Here is a 15049-nt window from a genome sequence, read left to right as displayed (position 1 = left end):
GTCAAGTGACTGACCTTGATATCAAGACAGCATTTGACCAAGTGTGGAGCGGAGCACATCAGTGTAAAAGATAAGGCTGAAGCACTTGCAATAATCTTCAGCCAGAAATGCCGAGTGGATGATCCATCTCGACCTCCTTCTGAGGTCCTCAGCATCACAGATGCCAGTTTTCAGCCAAAGCGATTCACTCCACTTGATATCAAGAAATGGCTGAAGACACTGGATACTGCAAAGGCTATGGGCCCTGACAATATTGCGGTAATGGTACTGAAACTTGTGCTCCGGAACATGCCGTGCCCCTAGCCAAGCTGTTCTAGTACAGCTACCACACTGGCATCTACCCGTCAATGTGGAAAATTGCCCAGGTATGTCTTGTACAGACAAATCAGGGCAAACGCAACCCAGCCAGTTACCGCCCCATCACTCTACTCTCGTTCATCAGTAAAGTCATGGAAGGGGGTCATCAACTGCGCAATCAAGCGGCCATTGCTTAGCAATAACCTGCTCACTGACAGGTTTGGGTTTGGCCAGGGTCACTCAGCTCCTGGCCTCATTACAGCCTTGGTTCGAGCATGGACAAAAAAGCTGAACTCCTGAGGTGACGTGAGAGTGACTGACCTTGATATCAAGACAGCATTTGACCGAGTGTGGAATCAAGGAGCCCGATCAAATCTGGAGACGATGGGAAATGGGGGGAAGCTCTCCGCTGGTTGGAGTCATACCCAGCACTAGGGAAGATGGTTGTGGTTGTTGAAGGTCAATCATCTCAGTTCCAGGACAACAGTGCAGGAGTTCCTCAGGGTAGTATCCTCAGCTCAACCATCTTCAGCTGCTTCATCAATGACCTTCCGTCCATCAAAAGGTCAGAAGCGGGGACGTTCGCTGATGATTTCACAATGTTCAGGACCGTTCGTGTCTCCTCAGTTACTGAAGCAGCCCATGTCCAAATGCAGCAAGACCTGGACAATATCCAGGCTTGGGCTGACAAGTGGCTAGTAACATTTACGCCACATAAGTGCCAAGAAATTACCACCTCCAACAAGAGAGAATCTAACCATCACCCCTTGACATTCAATGGCATTGCCATCGCTGAATCACCCACTATCAATGTGCTGGGGGTTACCATTGACCAGAAAATGAACTGGACTACCATCTCAATACTGTGGCTGCAAGAGCAGGTCAGAGGCCAGAAATCCTGCGCCGAGTAACTCACCTTCTGACTCCCCAAAGTCTGTCCACTACCTACAAGGCATAAGTCAGGAGTGTGATGGAATACTCTCCAATTGCCTGGGTGAGTGCCGCTCCAACAACACTCCAGAAGTTTGACACCATCCAGGACAAAGCAGCCCGCTTAATTGGCACCCCATCCACAAACATTCACTCCCAACACCACCAACGCACAGCGGCACCAGTGTGTACCTTCTGCTAGATGCACAGCAGGAACTCCCCAAAGTTTCTTAGGCAGCACCTTGCAAACCCACGACCACTACCATCTGAAGGACAAGGACAACGGACACATGGGAACACCCCCACCTACAGATTCCCCTCCAATCCACTCACCATCCTGGCTTGGAAATATGTCACCGTTCCTTCACTGTCGCTGGATCCAAATCCTGGAAGCGCTCCCTAACACAATGTGGGTGTATCCACAGCACATGGACTGCAGCGGTTCAAGAAGGCAGCTCAGCACCACCTTCTCAAGGGCAATTAGGGATGGGCAATAAATGCTGGTCTAGCCAGTGATACCCACGTCCTGTGTAAATGAATGAAAAAAGACTGGAAGAGCCTTTCTCACCACCGGCCAAGCCAAGTCTTGCTGGAAGCTGTGTAAAACCCCTCGGGCTGTATGTTTAACATGAAATGAATGCTGTAATGTAACCTGTAACTCTAAGTGTAGTGAGGCACCCTGTATGGAATGAAACTGATGTGTTAAATTTGAACTGTTCTGGAATGTAGCTTTACACATTTTATGAAACAAAATGTACTTTTTCACAAGCTTAGAGATCAACAGCAAATCAAGTACAGTGACTGTTGTTTACTGGGCTGAGGGGAGGAGTCAAGGTGTTGGGCTTCTCTCTGTCCCTGATATCTGATCGATTCAGCAGCCTGGAATGTTTATTCAAATTCAGTGTGAGGAAAAGACCAGACTAGGAGCAGTGAGCGAAGAGTGTAGCGGCATTTTAATTTCCGCATGGATGTTACTGATACAAGCCTTGATTGAAACAATCAAAGGTTAGCAGCCACTGCTGAGGACAGAAATACCGAGTGTTGATCTATCACGGAGCACTCACAAGAATTGACCAGCCCAGTGCATTGCCAGGAGGAACCTGAAAACTGTGCTAAGCACAAGAGACCAAGACAAATTCAATTGAAAAGAGGAAAGCTGAGATCTGGGAGAATTGAGCAGCAAAGACACTCAGGTAAGCATGCTAGTTTGAAGATCAAGTTCAAAATGTTGTGCAAGATGTATTTACAGCGCAGATAATTTTCACTTTCCTAGAACAAGCCTTTTCCTTTCTGCAAGTTGCTCAATCTGCACGGTTGTTCTTTTCTGCTGCCCCTTCCCACTCACCTTGCCTGTCGCACAGGGGCTTCATGAAATGATGGGGAGATGATTAAAAGTAAAGTGAGAGGAAATTGGTGCAACCTGGCAGATATTGTTCTGTGCTCACAAGTGATTTTGTTCCCAAGTTTGCCTTGCATTCAAATGCAGGTTGAGGTTGAAAAATTCCTAAAATGTTGTAGAAAATAACCTTGGAGAAGGACGGATAAACATTGTAAAAATGGAATCTCAAGTGATTGTGAAGGAAATAATGGTGTGACGGCAAAAGTTGATAATTTGTCTCATTGTATTGCACGGCCTCAATTGGGCTGAGCTGTGTCATGTTGCAGCTTCTGTAATTTTGAGATTGTTTTCCGAATGTCCGGCAGTAAAGCTTTTTTTAATAGTTTACTGTCGGCCCCACATGAAGCGTCTGGGTCCTGATTTGCACATGTAAGGGAGCCATCCACTCCAACAGGTCTTGTCTCGCTTTAGCTGTTGCCCCCATCCCCCACCAGGTTCCACCTCATGGCTAGGGGAGGGGTGCTGCTGAGGTGGGATTCTTTTGAAGAACCGAAACGTTTTTTGTGAAAAATATACTTTATTCATAAAATATCTGGAAGAACATTCCAAAATATTTCAAATTCACCATCACAAAAAGTACAGTCAGATTCAACTTTTACACATGGATCACCAGGTGCATCAATACGATCAATGAATATTACAATCATTTCAATCTGGTCATTACAGACAATCAGACAATGGGGTTGGAGTTATCAACATCCATCAAGTTGCTCTCTGAGGTGCTTCAATACAATTATAATACAATTAGCATTCAATGCATTCAATGCATTGTGAGCTGGACAGCCCGAGGGGCTCTGATTTAAAGCAACTGGCAGAAGAAGCAAAAACGATTTGAGAGAAAGCTTTTTCACACAGAGTGGCTAGGGTCCAGAACGCACTGACTGAGAGTGTGGTTCAATCAAAGCATTCAAGAGGGAATTAGATAATTAGTTGAAAAGAAACAATCTGTAGGGTTACTGGGAGAAGGTAGGAGAATGACACTCGGTATTGAGATGCTCATTCAGAGAGCCAGTACAGACACGATGGGCCGATTGGCCTGCTTATGCACCGTAACAATTGTGTGATCGTGAATTTAGACGCTTGTCAGCAGCTGTGTAAAGTCTATGAGCTTTGAGCTGGGAGCTTGCTGTACTTTTAAGAGCGGTATCAGCAGCGGCAGCAGAGAACTGGTTTAAAATGTTGTGAGGTAAAAGCTGCAGTGGAGTGAGGGAGAGAGAGAGAGAGAGAGAGAGAGTGTGGTGGAGAGGTGTATTTGCAAGTGAATGGTGCTTTTGTTTGAACGGTTTTCCAGTATTTGGGGCTCCATTGTCCAAAACAACTTCTTTCACTGCCCAAATCAGGCTAAAGACTGAACTCAATGGGCAGAATTTTTCGCTTGGCGGGCGGACGCGTGTCCCATTCACTCGAGCCTGAAATGACACATGTTGACATCAGCCGAGCGTCCCAACGTCAACGCGCACTCTCGCGATATTTCGGTGCATCATTAAACATTGGCCTACGCTGCACCTGCAGAACAAATGAAGCAAACTCAGGCCAATAACACAAAATCAAATGTCATTTAATGTTGCAGGTGACAGATCCCTGAACTGAACATTAATTACCGTGAATTAAATTGCACAATCAGAAAAGTAAAATCTAAAATAAACCAACGCAATCAGGCAGAATAATAGAAAGCAATCTTTTCTTTGTTTTCCATAAGCAGCGTTCCTTGAGCTATTTAATAGAGGCAGCACTGATGTTGATTCTATTGCTACCACTGAAAATACTGTAACTCCTTCCGCTGACTGGAAAGGCGTCAGCAACAGTTGCGCCTGCGCACTCGGGCCTCACTGTTGAATAGAAAAGTAGAGAGCTGATGCTTCAGTTATTCAGGGCATTGGTGTGACCCCATCTGGAGCACTGTGTACACTATTGGTCTCCTTATTTGAGGAAGAATGTCAATGCGTTGGAAGCCATTCAGATACGGTTTACCCAGCTAGTACCTGGATTGGGCGGATTGCCTTATGAGGAAGGATTGGACAGGCTAGGCCTGTATCTGCTGTAGTTCAGAAGAGTAAGGGGCGACCTGATTAAAACATACAAGAAGCTGAGGGGCCTTGAGAGGGTGGATGTGGAGAGGATGTTTCCTCTTGTGGGAGAATCTTGTATTTGGGGCCACTGTTTAAGACAGAGGTGAGGGGAAATTCTTTTCTCTCAGAGAGTCGTGAAACTTTGGAATTCTCTTCCTCAACAGGCGATGGAAGCAGAATCGTTGCATATTTTTAATTATTGAGAAGTAAGTGGATGAAAGGTTATCGAGGGTAGGGGGTAATGTGGAAATGAGGTTACGATCAGATCAGCCGGGAGCTTATTGAGTGGCGAAGTGGGCTTGAAAGGCTGAGAGGCCGACTCCTGTTGCTAATTCATATGTTCATGTGTTTTTGTTAGTAACATGAAGAGGTTTTCACCCTCAAAGGTATTCAGAAGGCAAGAGAGAGAGGGAGAGGCTGGGGGAACGTTTCCCGTCTCCAGAAAAACCTGAACAAAAACAAAAATACCTGGAAAAACACAGCAGGTCTGACAGCATCTGCGGAGAGGGACACAGTTAATGTTTCGAGTCCGAATGACCCGTCAACAGAACTTCTCTGTTGAAGGGTCATTCGGACTTGAAACGTTAACTGTGTCCCTCTCCGCAGATGCTGCCAGAACTGCTGAGTTTTTCCGGTCTTTTTGTTTTAGTTTTGGATATCCAGCGTCCGCAGTTTTTTGCTTTTATCCAGAAAAACCTGCTCCGGCTGCAGTCGATGGGGGTCGATATCAAGGAGGAACTCCAAGAGGTGAAGAGCCAGCAAGCCTCGCTCTTTGCCTCGGAGGCCTCTCTAGATGATCTTCCGGTCCAGAGTCCGCTCCGTGGAGCAGGATGAGACGTGCTCACGTTTCTTCTTCCAAAAGGTACACAGAGAGAGCTCTGTGATCAGCAGCCTGAAGGGAGAAGACAGCTCAGTAAAGTCATCGCAGTCCGACATTTTGAGGATCAGCAAATCCTTTTATGTCGGATTGTATGATGTGATGCCCACAGACAGTACGGAGTCCCAGTCCTTCCTGTCCACCATTACAAAGGGCTTTGATAACAGTACATGGGAGAGTCTGGACAAACATGGTGGATGTGCTCTCCAAAATGGGATTTGGGGAGGGAATCCGCAACACGCCTGGAGTCTCACCCCCTCTGCATGTTGCCCTCGAGGTGGCTGTGGTGGGGACAAGATCGTTGTTCACATCCTTGTGGATTGTGCCTTTGCAAAGAAGGTCTGGAGAGAGATTTTTTTTGCAAAAATATACTTTATTCATAAAATATCTTCAATCACATTCCAAACCATTTCAAAAACACCATTACAAGGGTACAATCCAGGTTAAACTTTTACAAAATGTATCACCAGGTGCATCAGTACAAACAATATTACAATCATTTACAGCCTTTCATTTTGAGCTGTACAGCCCGAGGGGCTCTAAACAGTTCCCAGTCTCTCGGTGCGCTGTAGCACAAAAGGTCTTAGACAGCGACCCTTCCCCATTGTGCCTTTGCGGCGGCTGCCCCAAGCTTTAGTGCGTCCCTCAGCACATAGTCCTGGACTTTGGAATGTGCCAGTCTGCAACACTCAGTCGGGGACAACTCTTTGCGCTGGAAGACCAACAAGTTTCGGGCAGACCAAAGCGCCTCTTTCACCGAGTTGATGATCCTCCAGCTGCAGTTGATGTTCCTCTCGGTGTGTGTCCCTGGGAACAGCCAGCAGAGCACAGAGTCCTGTGTCACAGAACTGATCGGGATGAACCTCGACAGAAACCACTGCATCTCTCTCCAGACCTTCTTTGCAAAGGCACAATCCATAAGGAGGTGAACAACGGTCTCGTGCCCAACACAGCCACCTCGAGGGCAACATGCAGAGGGGGTGAGACTCCTGGCGTGTAGGAAGGATCTGACCGGGAGGGCGTTTCTCACCACCAGCCAAGCTACGTCTTGGTGCTTGTTGGAAAGTTCTGGCGATGAGGCATTTTGCCAAATGACTTTCACAGTCTGCTGGGGAACCATCCGACAGGATTCTCCCTTTCTTTTTCCCGCAGGGCCTCTAAGACGATATGTGCTGACCACTGCCTGATGGACTTGTGGTCAAAGGTGTTTCTCTGCATACATTTTTCCACCAGGGACGGGTGGTACGGCACGGTCCAACTACTTGGAGCGTTCCGCGGCAGCGTGGCCAGACCCATCCTTCGCAACACTGAGGACAAGTAGAACCTCAACACATAGTTACACTTGGTGTTTGCGTACCAAGGGTCTACGCACAGCGTGATGCAGCCGCACACAGTTTGAGGGCATGTTGGGAACGTATTCTCCCCCTTTATCCAGAGGCTTGTACATCACGTTCCTGCGGACACGATCCATTTTCGACCTCCAGATAAAGCTAAAGATGGCTCGGGTGATCGCCATCGCGCAAGAGTCTGGAATGGGCCAGACGTGCGCCACGTACAGGAACAGCGAGAGTGCCTCACACCTGATGACCAGGTTCTTACCCGCAAATGAGAGGGAGCGTCGCTCCCACATGCCCACTTTTCTTTCCACTATTGATACTCGCTCTTTCAAGTTTCTAACACATGCCTCGGTCCCTCTGAACCATATCCCCAGCACCTTCAGGCCGACAGCCCTGACGGTGAAGGGGACAAAGGATCGGTCAGCCCAGTTCCCAAAGAACATGGCCTCGCTCTTCCCACGATTTACTTTGGCTCCCGAGGCCAGATCGAACTGGTCGCAGACCTGGATCAGTCTGCGCACCGACAGCGGATCCGAGCAGAAGACAGCGACATCGTCCATGTACAGGGAGGCGTTGACCTGAGTGCCTCCACTGCCTGGGATTGGCACTCCTCATATGCCCGGATCCTTCCTGATGGACACAGCAAAGGGTTCTATGCAACTCACAAACAGGACAGGGGAGAGAGGGAAGCCCTGCCTGACTCCAGATTTAATCGGAAAGCTATCTGATTCCCAGCCATTGATTGAGACTGCGCTGTTAGTGTACAGCAGTTGGATCCTATTGGGTTTTGAAACATGTACATGTTGGAAAGTAAAGAAAGCTTCGCTGTCCTTCACCGTCACCCGAACGGTGTTACGTACCCCATGATATGGGGCTCGACTGGTTATAGCCATTGCTTCACGACTACACTTGATCTTTGCCAAAAGGCCGAGAAGCGATTCCATTTGCCTTCCTTGTTACCTGCTGTACCTGCATACTAGCTTACAGCGATTCATGCGCGAGGACACCCAGATCCCTCTGTGCTGAAGCATTTCTGAAGTTTCTCTCCATTTAAATAATAAGTCACCTTTTTATTCTTCTGACCAAAATGGATAACCTCACACTTATCCACGTTAAACTCCATCTGCCAAATTTTGCCCCATTCACCTAACCTGTCCAAATCCATTTGTAAATTTCTTATTTCTTCATTGCAACTTACTTTCCCACCTATTTTGGTGTCATCTGCAAAGTTAGCTATAGTACCTTCTACCCCTGAATCCAAGTAAATAGTTGGGGCCAAAGGACCGAACCCTGTGGCACCCCACTAGTTACAGCTTGCCATCCACAAAAGACCCATTAATCCTGACTCTCTGCTTTCTGTTGGTTAGCCAATCCTCTAGCCAAGCTAATATATTACCCTTAGCTGCGTGTGATCTTATCTTGTGTATTAATCTTTTGTGCGGCACCTTATCAAATGCCTTCTGGAAGTCCAGACATGCTACATCTACAGGATCCCCATTATCCACTTTGATTGTCACATCTTCAAAGAACTCCAGCAAATTAGTCAAACACGATTCACTCTTCGTAAAGCCATGCCGACTCTGACGGATTGCAATTTGACTTGCATTTTAGGAAGGTAGTGAAGGCATTGGAGAGAGTGCAGAAGAGGTTTACGAGTTTGGTTCCAGGGGCGAGGAAGTTGAGTTATGAAGTAAGATTGGGGAAGCTGGGAATGTATTCCTTGGGGAAAAGAAGTCCGAGAGGAGACTTGATAGAGGTATTGAAAATCATGAGGGGTCGGGAGAGAGTAGATAGGGAGAAACTGTTTGCACCGGGGAAAGGATCGAGAAGGAGAGGGCACAGGTTTAAAGTAACTGGCAAAAGAAGCAAAAGTGACAGGAGCAGCGAGTGGCCAGGGTCTGGAATGCACCGCCTGATAGCGCGGCGGAGGCAGGTTCAATTGAAGAGGGAATGAGATGATTATTTGAAAAGAAAGCATGTGCCGGGTTACGTGGAGAAGGCAGGAGAAAGGCACGAGGTGGAATGTTCATTGGGAGAACTGGTGCAGGCACGACGGGGGGAATGGGCTCCTTGTGCAATGTAAGGATTGTGTGAATGTGGATGTAGAGGTTTCGGAGTAGCTGTGTAAAGTGTGTGAGGTTTGAGGTGTGAGTTTTGATTGTTGCTGTATCAGCAGCAGCGGCAGCGGCAGCAGAGAGCTGGTTTAAAATGTTGTGAGGCGAAAGGTGCAGCTGAGAGAGTGTTTGAGAGGTGTATTTGCAAGTGAAAGATGTTTTTATATGAGTGAGGTAGAGTGTTTGTGAGATGAGAGTGCTGTCTGTGAGTGTTGGGTGAGCGTGCATGTTTTTTGTGTGTAGCTGCTGCGGGTGAGTGAGTGAGTGAGAGAGAGAGAGAGAGAAAGAAAGAAAGTTGGGTTTTGGAACATGTACATGTTGAAAAGTAAAGAAAGCAGATGTTTGTAAGAAAGCTATTTTTAGCATTGAAAATCCCCTGGAAAGGGGAGGGTGCACCGTTCCCAGAGATACTGCAATACCGGGTCGATGCGTGGAGTGGACGGAGCAAGCCCCTATTCCATCTCTCTGCTCCAAAAATCAATTTAATATATGGTCCCCAGATAAAGGACGTATCAGATATTAAACTGATAAGAACAGATTATTTTTTTTTTGTAAAAATATACTTTATTCATAAAATATCTTCAATCACATTCCAAACCATTTCAAAAACAACATTACAAGGGTACAATCCAGGTTAAACTTTTACAAAATGTATCACCAGGTGCATCAGTACAAACAATATTACAGTCATTTACAGCCTTTCATTTTGATCTGTACAGCCCGAGGGGCTCTAAACAGTTCCCAGTCTCTCGGTGCGCTGTGGTAGAAAGGTCTTAGACAGCGACCCTTCCCCATTGCGCCTTTGCGGCAGCTGCCCCAAGCTTTAGTGCGTCCCTCAGCACGTAGTCCTGGACTTTGGATTGTGCCAGTCCGCAACAATCGGTCGGGGACAACTCTTTGTGCTGGAAGACCAACAAGTTTCGGGCAGACCAAAGCGCCTCTTTCACCGAGTTGATGATCCTCCAGCTGCAGTCGATGTTTGTCTCGGTGTGTGTCCCTGGGAACAGCCCGTAGAGCACAGAGTCCTGTGTCACAGAACTGCTCGGGATGAACCTCGACAGCAACCACTGCATCTCTCTCCAGACTTTCTTTGCAAAGGCACAATCCACAAGGAGGTGGACAACGGTCTCTTCCCCACCACAGCCACCTCGAGGGCAACGTGCAGAGGGGGTGAGCTTCCTGGCGTGTAGGAAGGATCTGACGGGGAGGGCCTTTCTCACCACCAGCCAAGCTACGTCTTGGTGCTTGTTGGAAAGTTCTGGCGATGAGGCATTCTGCCAAATGACTTTGACAGTCTGCTCGGGGAACCATCCCACAGGGTCCACCCTCTCCTTATCCCTCAGGGCCTCTAGGACGTTACGTGCTGACCACTGCCTGATGGACTTGTGGTCAAAGGTGTTTTTCTGCATCAATTTTTCCACCAGGGACAGGTGGTACGGCACGGTCCAACTACTTGGAGCGTTCCGTGGCAGCGTGGCCAGACCCATCCTTCGCAACACCGGGGACAGGTAGAACCTCAGCACGTAGTGACACTTGGTGTTTGCGTAGTGAGGGTCTACGCACCGCTTGATGCAGCCGCACACAGAGGTGGCCATCAGTATGAGGGCGATGTTGGGCACGTTTTTTCCCCCTTTATCTAGAGGCTTGTACATCGCGTCCCTGCGGACACGATCCATTTTCGACCTCCAGATAAAGCGGAAGACGGCTCGAGTGATCGCCGTCGCGCAGGAGTCTGGAATGGGCCAGACCTGCGCCACATACAGCAACAGCGAGAGTACCTCGCACCTGATGACCAGGTTCTTACCCGCAATGGAGAGGGAGCGTCGCTCCCACATGCCCAGTTTCCTCTTCACCATAGCCACTCGCTCCTTCCAGTTTCTAACGCATGCCCCGGTCCCTCCGAACCATATCCCCAGCACCTTCAGGCCGTCAGCCCTGACAGTGAAGGGGACAAAGGATCGGTCAGCCCAGTTCCCAAAGAACATGGCCACGCTCTTCCCACGATTTACCTTGGCTCCCGAGGCCAGTTCGAACTGGTCGCAGATGTGCATCAGTCTGCGCACCGACAGCGGATCCGAGCAGAAGACGGCGACGTCGTCCATGTACAGGGAGGCTTTTACCTGAGTGCCTCCACTGCCTGGGATCGTCACTCCTCTTATGCCCGGATCCTTCCTGATGGACTCGGCAAAGGGTTCTATGCAGCACACGAAAAGGACAGGCGAGAGAGGACAGCCCTGCCTGACTCCAGATTTAATCGGAAAGCTATCTGTTTCCCACCCGTTGATTGAGACTGCGCTACTGATGTTAGTGTAGAGCAGTTGGATCCAATTTCGAATTCCCTCCCCAAAGCCCATTTTGGAGAGCACATCCCCCATGTAGGTGTGCGATATTCTGTCAAAGGCCTTCTCCTGATCCAAGCTGATGAGGCAGGTTTCCACCCCCCTGTCCTGTACATAGGCAATCGTATCCCTGAGCAGCGCCAGGCTGTCAGAGATCTTCCTGCCTGGCACAGAGCAGGTCTGGTCAGGGTGAATCACCAATTCCAGAGCGGATTTGACCCGATTGGCGATGACCTTGGACAGAATCTTATAGTCCATATTCAACAGTGAAATGGGTCGCCAATTTCTAATTTCCTCCCTTTCCCCCTTGTGCTTGTCGATGAGGGTGATGATGCCTATCCTCATGGATTCTGACATACTACCGGCCAGGAGCATACTCTCGTACACTCCTAGCAGGTCTGGGCCGATCAAGTCCCACAGAGCCGAATACAACTCCGCCGGCAAGCCGTCGCTTCCGGGAGTTTTACTCTTCTCGAAGGACTCGAGGGCCTTAGTCAGTTCATCAGGAGTTAGCGATTTGTCTAGGCTCTCCCGCGTACTGTGGTCTAAGACCTCCGTGATAGAGGACAGGAAGGACTGGGAGGCCGTGCTGTCCGTGGGCTTCACGTCATACAATCCGGCATAAAAGGATTTGCTGATCCTCAGAATGTCGGACCGTGATGAATTTACTGAGCCGTCTTCTTCCTTCAGGCTGCTGATCACAGAGCGCTCTCTGTGTACCTTTTGGAAGAAGAAACGTGAGCACGTCTCATCCTGCTCCACGGAGCGGACTCTGGAACGGAAGATGATCTTGGAGGCCTCCGAGGCAAAGTGCGAGGCTTGCTGGCCCTTCACCTCTTGGAGCTCCTCCTTGACATCGACCCCCATCGACTGCAGCCGGAGCAGATTCTGCATCTTTTTCTGGAGTCGGGACATTTCCCTCTGTTCCTTTCTAGCTTTCTGGGTGCCTTTGAGGATGAAAAACCTCTTGATGCTTCCCTTGATCGCTTCCCACCAGTGTGTCAGGGACTCAAAGAGGGGTTTCACGGTTCTCCAACCTTTGTAATCCCTCTTGAGCTCCTCAATGTTCTCTGGGGTCAGCAGTTGCACATTTAGCTTCCATGCCCCCCTGCCCACCCTCAGGTCCTTCTCCAAGTGGCAGTCCGCCAGTAGGAGGCAGTGGTCAGAGAAGAACACCGGCTTGACCTCGGTGGATCTGACTGTGAATGCACGGGACACAAAGAGGAAGTCTATCCTGGAACGAATGGACCCGTCTGGCCGCGACCAGGTGTATCTACGCTGCGCTCGGTCTGCAGGGTTGCTGAAGACGTCGTGCAGCTTGGCATCCTTAACTGTTTCCATCAGGGATCTGGACGTAGCGTCCAATCTGCTGCCGGCCCTGCCGGCGAGTGTTGGGTGAGCGTGCGTGTTTTTTGTGTGTAGCTGCTGCGGGTGAGTGAGTGAGAGAGAGAGAGAGAGAGAGAGAGAGAAAGAAAGAAAGTTGGATTTTGGAACATGTACATGTTGAGAAGTAAAGAAAGCAGATGTTTGTAAGAAAACTATTTTTAGCATTGAAAATCCCCTGGAAAGGGGAGGGTGCACCGTTCCCAGAGATACTGCAATACCGGGTCGATGCGTGGAATGGACGGAGCAAGCCCCTATTCCATCTCCCTGCTCCAAAAATCAATTTAATATATGGTCCCCAGATAAGGGACGTATCAGATATTAAACTGATAAGAACAGATTTTTTTTTTTTTTTTGTAAAAATATACTTTATTCATAAAATATCTTCAATCACATTCCAAACCATTTCAATAACAACATTACAAGGGTACAATCCAGGTTAAACTTTTACAAAATGTATCACCAGGTGCATCAGTACAAACAATATTACAATCATTTACAGCCTTTCATTTTGATCTGTACAGCCCGAGGGGCTCTAAACAGTTCCCAGTCTCTCGGTGCGCTGTGGTAGAAAGGTCTTAAACTGATAAGAACAGATTTTTTTTTTTTGTAAAAATATACTTTATTCATAAAATATCTTCAATCACATTCCAAACCATTTCAATAACAACATTACAAGGGTACAATCCAGGTTAAACTTTTACAAAATGTATCACCAGGTGCATCAGTACAAACAATATTACAATCATTTACAGCCTTTCATTTTGATCTGTACAGCCCGAGGGGCTCTAAACAGTTCCCAGTCTCTCGGTGCGCTGTGGTAGAAAGGTCTTAGACAGCGACCCTTCCCCATTGCGCCTTTGCGGCAGCTGCCCCAAGCTTTAGTGCGTCCCTCAGCACGTAGTCCTGGACTTTGGATTGTGCCAGTCCGCAACAATCGGTCGGGGACAACTCTTTGTGCTGGAAGACCAACAAGTTTCGGGCAGACCAAAGCGCCTCTTTCACCGAGTTGATGATCCTCCAGCTGCAGTCGATGTTTGTCTCGGTGTGTATCCCTGGGAACAGCCCGTAGAGCACAGAGTCCTGTGTCACAGAACTGCTCGGGATGAACCTCGACAGCAACCACTGCATCTCTCTCCAGACTTTCTTTGCAAAGGCACAATCCACAAGGAGGTGGACAACGGTCTCTTCCCCACCACAGCCACCTCGAGGGCAACGTGCAGAGGGGGTGAGCTTCCTGGCGTGTAGGAAGGATCTGACGGGGAGGTCCTTTCTCACCACCAGCCAAGCTACGTCTTGGTGCTTGTTGGAAAGTTCTGGCGATGAGGCATTCTGCCAAATGACTTTGACAGTCTGCTCGGGGAACCATCCCACAGGGTCCACCCTCTCCTTATCCCTCAGGGCCTCTAGGACGTTACGTGCTGACCACTGCCTGATGGACTTGTGGTCAAAGGTGTTTTTCTGCATCAATTTTTCCACCAGGGACAGGTGGTACGGCACGGTCCAACTACTTGGAGCGTTCCGCGGCAGCGTGGCCAGACCCATCCTTCGCAACACCGGGGACAGGTAGAACCTCAGCACGTAGTGACACTTGGTGTTTGCGTAGTGAGGGTCTACGCACCGCTTGATGCAGCCGCACACAAAGGTGGCCATCAGTATGAGGGCGATGTTGGGCACGTTTTTTCCCCCTTTATCTAGAGGCTTGTAGATCGCGTCCCTGCGGACACGATCCATTTTCGACCTCCAGATAAAGCGGAAGATGGCTCGAGTGATCGCCGTCGCGCAGGAGTCTGGAATGGGCCAGACCTGCGCCACGTACAGCAACAGCGAGAGTACCTCCCACCTGATGACCAGGTTCTTACCCGCAATGGAGAGGGAGCGTCGCTCCCACATGCCCAGTTTCCTCTTCACCATAGCCACTCGCTCCTTCCAGTTTCTAACGCATGCCCCGGTCCCTCCGAACCATATCCCCAGCACCTTCAGGCCGTCAGCCCTGACAGTGAAGGGGACAAAGGATCGGTCAGCCCAGTTCCCAAAGAACATGGCCTCGCTCTTCCCACGATTTACCTTGGCTCCCGAGGCCAGTTCGAACTGGTCGCAGATGTGCATCAGTCTGCGCACCGACAGCGGATCCGAGCAGAAGACGGCGACGTCGTCCATGTACAGGGAGGCTTTTACCTGAGTGCCTCCACTGCCTGGGATCGTCACTCCTCTTATGCCCGGATCCTTCCTGATGGACTCGGCAAAGGGTTCTATGCAACACACGAAAAGGACAGGCGAGAGAGGACAGCCCTGCCTGACTCC

The 15049-nt window shown here is 49.1% G+C and overlaps 2 pseudogenes; both read right to left on the bottom strand.

Annotated features, from left to right (window-relative positions):
* Positions 1 to 9408: 9408 nt before the first annotated feature.
* LOC144669147 (U2 spliceosomal RNA) lies at positions 9409 to 9584 on the bottom strand (annotated as a pseudogene).
* A 3348-nt stretch (positions 9585 to 12932) lies between these two features.
* Positions 12933 to 13111, bottom strand: LOC144669055 (U2 spliceosomal RNA; annotated as a pseudogene).
* Positions 13112 to 15049: the final 1938 nt, after the last annotated feature.

This window comes from Cetorhinus maximus, chromosome 28 (genome assembly GCF_964194155.1).
Source record: "Cetorhinus maximus chromosome 28, sCetMax3.hap1.1, whole genome shotgun sequence".
In the NCBI taxonomy this organism is placed as follows: domain Eukaryota; kingdom Metazoa; phylum Chordata; class Chondrichthyes; order Lamniformes; family Cetorhinidae; genus Cetorhinus; species Cetorhinus maximus.
This window is presented reverse-complemented; position numbering and strand designations above follow the sequence as displayed.